At 58.4% G+C, this 6030-nt stretch overlaps 1 protein-coding gene across 2 annotated transcripts in view; it reads right to left on the reverse strand.

The window, feature by feature from the left end:
• The window catches only part of St3gal1 (ST3 beta-galactoside alpha-2,3-sialyltransferase 1), a 53249-nt gene that overhangs the window by 16461 nt on the left and 30758 nt on the right, over positions 1 to 6030 (reverse strand). Inside the window, exons 1-2 of one of the 2 annotated variants that reach the window (XM_013025196.1) lie at positions 1930 to 2190; positions 1785 to 1839 (exon numbers count right to left, since the gene is read on the reverse strand). The gene's annotated coding sequence lies outside the window, so the exon portion shown is untranslated. Of the gene's footprint in view, positions 1 to 1784; positions 1840 to 1929; positions 2191 to 6030 lie in introns of those variants that run through there. The other variant, XM_013025197.1, reaches the window with a different exon arrangement.

Below are 6030 nucleotides of genomic sequence, written 5' to 3' on the forward strand. Positions count from 1 at the left end.
TGTGTGACACAGGTGGAGGCCCCGGTGCCCCATTGGCTGCCCATAGGCCCGGGGCGGGGGATGGGGGGTGGCGGGGGAGAGGCCACGGCAGGGCTGGACCCACAGCCCAGGCACCCGGGTTCTGGGAACCACGCTCTTTATAAGAAAGTCGCAGGAGCTCACAGACCAGTGGTCAGGCGGAATTGCTTCTGATGATTCTTTCCAGCTGAATGAGATTCAGTTAATGGAAGACTTAATAAGGCTTTCTGAGCCCGAGGTGAAGGCCAAGCTGCAGCTCCCGGAAATGAGTTTTTGGCTCGGGAGCTGCAGGTCTGTGTGGGGAGAGGTGAGAAGGGCCGGAAGCCCGGCAGGCACAGCCCATCCCCGAGCGCCGCCGTGCGGAGAATCAATCCTGCCAATCCGAGTGCCCGCAGGAGGCCGGGGCCTGGGGACAGGAGGGCTGCACTGAATATAGACCCTGGGGTCTGACAGCCAGGTACGGCCGGCCAGCAGAACAGACTGGGCTGCACACATAGAGAAGGAGCCCAGAGGACGGGACAGGAGTCTGGGCCTGACTGAGATTCCAGTTGGAAGATCTGCTGGCCTCTGCCGCCCTGTGGCCCAGCCTTCACCTGCGGGGCCTCCATCCCCAGGCTCAGCATCAGCCTCCAGGGTACCTTGGTGTATTTTCTTACAACTTGGGAATCTGGTTTCCCTCTGATTTGATTATGAGCCACAAAGGGTGCACTGTAGCGTGCTGGACACACCCAGCTTTACTTAAAAAAATGTGCAGAGAGAATAACCACAAAGCTATTTTAAAGGTTGCCACGAAGTGCAGTGTGCAGAAAACTAAAGATGAAAAACAAGCCACATCCGGCTCTGTCTTTCTTCTGTCCCACCCAACTGTCTCGTTCTGTTTTCTTGCTGTACAACTCCTTCAACTACCACCATCACCACAGTCCTACTGACATGGAGGTAACAGACAGAGGAGAGTACTGAGCAGTAGCCATGTTGGGGAGTGGGCACCGAGGAGAGGCAAATACAGAAACACATCCTCTGTCTCAGGACCTTTGCATGTGCTGTTCCCACCATAGGAATGTCCTTACTCCAGAATCTGTAATACCTGTTCCTTCATGCCTCCTCTCCTGTCAGTCTCCCCTGCTGGAAGTGTCAGAAAGTAAGTGATAGTGGCTTGAGAGCCAGCCAAGCACTCACAGCCCAAAGAACGAAGGTTCCTTCAGGCATGTGTGTTGCACACGGTGCGGAGGTCTTGTATGCATCTGGCCTGAGTCCCATAGAAAACTGATGGTAATAATAATAATAGCAATGGCAAACTTCCACAGGACAGTGCCAGCGGCCTGTGATCGTGGGGCCCAGAGCGGGAGGCTCTCTGCTCTGCTCTCCTCCTCTCCGACCTGACCCTAGCCAGTTAGATCAGGAGGGAAGGATGCACTGAGCCACTGGACTTCCTCTGTCTTGCAAAAACAATGTAACCAAAAATACTACAGACCACACTACGCAACTGTGCACTGCTCAGGGGCGTCACTGGGGGGGGGTGGGGTTGCGGCCGGCCCTAGAGTGAGCCCAGGCTCTGCTTCCTAGACAGCCTGCCCCTCAGAAGGACTTCCTTGGAGACAGCCGCCATCCGTCAAACATCTCATCACTGAACCTAGAGTGCTGGGGCTCTGGGTTTGTCTGCTCAGAGAAGCAAGAGTCCTCTGCTGAAGATCACCACACATAGAAACAGCCCTGCTGGGGCGTCCATCTTCCCAAGCCCCCCGGAAGGAAAAGAACCTAGGGCTTACCTGCTGGGTGACCTCAGCGGGGTTACTTCGCCTCTCTGAGCCTCTGTTTCTTCATCTGAAAGACAGAAATGCTCAGACTGACCACCAGGAGAGGACATGCAGAGGGCCTGCCACGGGCTCAGCCCAGCCGTAAGTAAACACTAACTGCGCGTGCTGAGTGACTGGGCCCGTCCGCTGCCCGGCGTGGGAATGGAGGCGACCTGCGTGTGCAAACTTCCTGTCACAACCATGAAGAGAAAGCTGTGCACGCAGCACGCCTCAGACCACTTCCGGCGCCCAGAGACTGGCGTCCCAGAGAGCTGGAGAGCGCGCCCAGAGCTCGCCGGGACGGGGAGGAAGCAGTCCCCGCTGCAGGAGCTTGAGGAGGGCTGGCTGGCTGGCGGAAGCGGGCCGGGGTCTGTGTGCTGCGCGGCTAGGCGGGTCCCGAGTCCCACCGCCCCAGGAAGGGCAGGAAGGACAGAAAGCACTGCGCAGACAGAGCCCGGCTCACGGGCCCACGGCCGCCGCGGGGCTGGTGGCTGGTGGAGGTCATGCTGGAGCAGGGAAGGGCAGGGGCTTTGCTTCTAGAGCATGCTTCTAAGAGGCAGGACACAAACACGTCGTGGGTAAGAGAGGATGTGGATCTGGAAATTGGGTGAGGTTGGTTGCTGGGTCTCATCTGAGGTCCCATACGCAGTGAGAACCTGGGTGACGACTCCCCGTGTCCCTGCCAGGTGACACCTCTCGTCATCACCATCATCACCCCCATCGCCTCCTCCCCCACACGACCTCCCTCAGCCAGAGACAATGTGTGGAGCAGCGCTGGTCCCCAGCTGCAGTTAACCCAGCTGGCGCACTTGCGGAGGAACGAGATTGGCTGGTCACGACCCAGCTTTGGGGAGTGTTTGTTACACAGCGAGGCTGGCAGACCAATGGGAGGAGCCTTTTCAAGCATCTGTTTCCTGCTAGCAGACATCTGAGGGGTAAGACCCCAGCTGTGGGGCAGAAGGCCTGCCCCCGGCCTGGGCTCTGCCATGACCTCTTCACTGCTCTGACCCCACCTCCCCCGCTTCTCCTCCTGCATGCTGGGGATGGGAAGTGGCCCATCGCACGCGGTCACGAGGCCGGAGAGATGAGAGACGTCGACGTCCCCACCACAGCTCTCCTAACGGTTCTTCCTGACAGGGCACAGGCTCAGTTCGCTGTGTCTGCCTGGATTCCAAGCAGGTGCTGCCCGGCAGTCAGTGCACCCTGACAGCAGGGGCCCTTGGTGCTGGGCCGGGGCTGGGGGCTCTCCTTGCTCAGGAAGGCAGCAGGAAGCGGGAAGCAGGCTGGGAGGAGTCAAAGGGAGCACTGTGCTTGGGAGGGGAAAGCTACCCACCCGCCGCCCACGGCAGGCACAGACACGCAGGCCAGAAGGGAAGAAGGGAAGGCTCGTGGTGCTCTCCTTCCTCCACTTTCACTGCCTAGAGGAGGGGCTGAGGCTAGCCCAAACTCCCGCACCGGGCTAGCCTTGGAGCCTGGGAGGAGAACCGGCTGGGGCCACTTGTCCCTGCCTCCCACGAGCACACCCTCCGCGCGGCCTGGGAGGCCAGGGCCAGAGCCAGGCGGACTTTGCCAGAACCTTGTGTCGAGCTCTTCTTTGAGTCACTTGGAAACATCTGTGTTCCTTTTCTGGGAAAGTCTAGCTTTCGCTCCCCAGAGGCCGGGGTCCGGTGTGGGGGGCGACCTGGGAACCGGGAAGCCAAGGGGGGGCACAGAATGGCGGGAAAGGGGGGGGGGTGGACGGGCTCTGGTTTGGATCACGGCCTGGTCTGATGGTGAAGGTCACATGAAGGCCCAAGGCCAGCTCCCAGGGCCGAGCGAGGGCAAGGCCAGGGTGGCTAAGTGGAGGAGGTAGGGGGTGGCTGGCAGGGAAGGTGGGAAGATGGCGAAGACACGGGACACCGGGGCGGACGGGCTCGGGGCCCACAGGCCGCTCGAGGAATGTATTCTCGTCTTGGAGAGAAGCAGGCAGCCATGAATAGGAGAATCCAGGGACTGGGCGAGGCTCGGTTTCCCCATCTGACTGAACCCCAGACCCCCAGGGGAAGCGACGTGTGCACCGGGGCTGTGACTCCCTCCCATGTGTCTTCTGAGGCCTGTGGCCTGGCCTGGCCTCTAGAGAGGTGAAGAGACAGGGCCTCTCCCACTGAGGGCCCAGGCTGGCTGGGGTCGGGTATAACCCCCTCCCCCAGTCTCCTCCCCTCTGCATGGCCATCCATAAAACAACCCCACAGAACTCAGCTGCCTGGGGTAGCTTGACCCGGCCAAGGAAATGCAAACCTGACACCCGCCTCTCCAGCTGGGCTTCTCCGGGGGTCACTGGAGTAATCTGCTACCCCAGGAAAGTCGGCCGAGGGCTCTTGATTACCAAGCCCTGTCCTCCAAGTTGCTCAGGTTCCCTGCCAAACAGGTCTGCTTCACCCGGAGACCTGACCCCCTGCCCTCCCTCCCTGGCTACCCCCTGGGGCACTGCGGGGTGGCGTGGGACATGGGTCAACTCCAGAGGGGAGCAGGGCGTGTTCTGGCTCAGCAGCTCCTCTGCCCAGCCTCACCCCCTTCCCCGCCTCCTGAAACACCTCCTCAGTCATCCACTGGCCCCGAGCCCTGCCTCTGCTCCCGCAGGGAGGAAACGACACCTCCTTGAGCTGGGCTGAGTGCACCCATCAGGAAATAATGTCACAGAACCTTCCAGGCTGACTCAACTTTTTGTTGTACTTGGGGCTTAAGTCTTGGCTTCACAGGAGAGACCAGAAGCCACAGCCCACTCAGCAAAGAACTACTGGGTCCCAAGCTAGAGAAAACAACAATAAACAAGAGGTGCTATCTTCGAGGGACACCGGCAGCTCACGTGTCCTAGCTACTCAGGAGGCCTAGAGGATCACAGTTCAAAGCCAGCCTATGCAGAAAAGTCAGTGAGACTCTTATCTCTAATAAACTACTCCAAGAAAGCTGGAAGTGGAGCTGTGGCCCAACTGGTAGAACGCCAGCCTTGAGAAAATGAAGCTCAGGAACGGTGCCCAGGCCCAGAGTTGAGGCAAATAAACCAAGTCCCTTCTTATCCCATCCCTTACGCCTGAACTGTGATCCTCCTATTTATGTTCTGTCTCGCTGTGCTGAGAGGCATTCCCATGCTCAGATTTTTCTGGTAAAGTGAGGTCTTTTGAATGTTTTTTTTGGCCTGCCCTTGAATCACAATCCTCTCCCTCTCAGCCTCCCAAGGAGCTGGAGTTACAGCCTTTCTACGGTCTTCAGGCTGCCCGATGTGCTACGTGTAACGGCCTTTTGTCTCTGGTCCAGGGGACACGAAGTTCTGCAGCACTGGCCAGCACGCCCATCTCCTTCGCCGTTCTTTCAAGCTCATAAAAGGACTTGCCTCATGTAGCTGTTTCTAATTAAAATTCAACTTCTGGCTTAAAGCACACTTCTTCAGCTGCACAAATCGATTAACCAATCAGAGCAACTAATTGAATGAGCTAATTTAATTAAAACTATATGTAAAATAAAGGTCCTTCAGGTGCTAGCCAGCCTTGTGGTTAGCAGACATTGATGAAGACCGGGCAGCTGCAGAATAGCCCTGTCCCCAAGAGTTGTATCGATCTGCCAGGGATTACCAGTGCAAAGCTCTGGCCTGACACTGGGGGCTGTGTGGCCTTTAGCAGTGATGGACCCTCTCTGAGCTCTGCGTCCTTACCCATAAGATGAGAACGCAGGGCCCAGCCCTGGAGGGAGAAGGGTCCAGCGAGGGCTGTCCGGCTGGGGCCTGTTGTGTGCTGTGTGGCCCCCAGGGAAGCGGGGCCTGACCTGGTCAGTGCCGAATCCACGGTGCACACAGCACACTAGCGAAGCACAAGGAAGGCCTCCTCGAGTTTTGCAGGTCCAGCCCTTCCATCTGGTCTGGGTCTGTCCTCACCAAGTGCACGTGTGCCAGAAGTGTGTGCACACACACGTGCACATACACATCCGAGAATACACTCTCACAATGTCCTTCAACGGCACTTAGAGCACCGAGTACAGGCTGCTGAAACACATCAGCCCGGCACACACTCAGCACACACTGAGCACACGCTCAGCACATGCTCAGCACACCCACGCTCAGCCCACGCTCAGTACATGCTCAGCCCACACTCAGCACACCCACGCTCAGTCCACACTCAGTCCATGCTCAGCACACCCACGCTCAGTCCACGCTCAGTCCATGCTCAGCACACCCACGCTCAGTCCA

Source organism: Dipodomys ordii, unplaced genomic scaffold, assembly GCF_000151885.1.
Source record: "Dipodomys ordii isolate 6190 unplaced genomic scaffold, Dord_2.0 Scaffold82, whole genome shotgun sequence".
Classification (NCBI taxonomy): Eukaryota; Metazoa; Chordata; class Mammalia; order Rodentia; family Heteromyidae; genus Dipodomys; species Dipodomys ordii.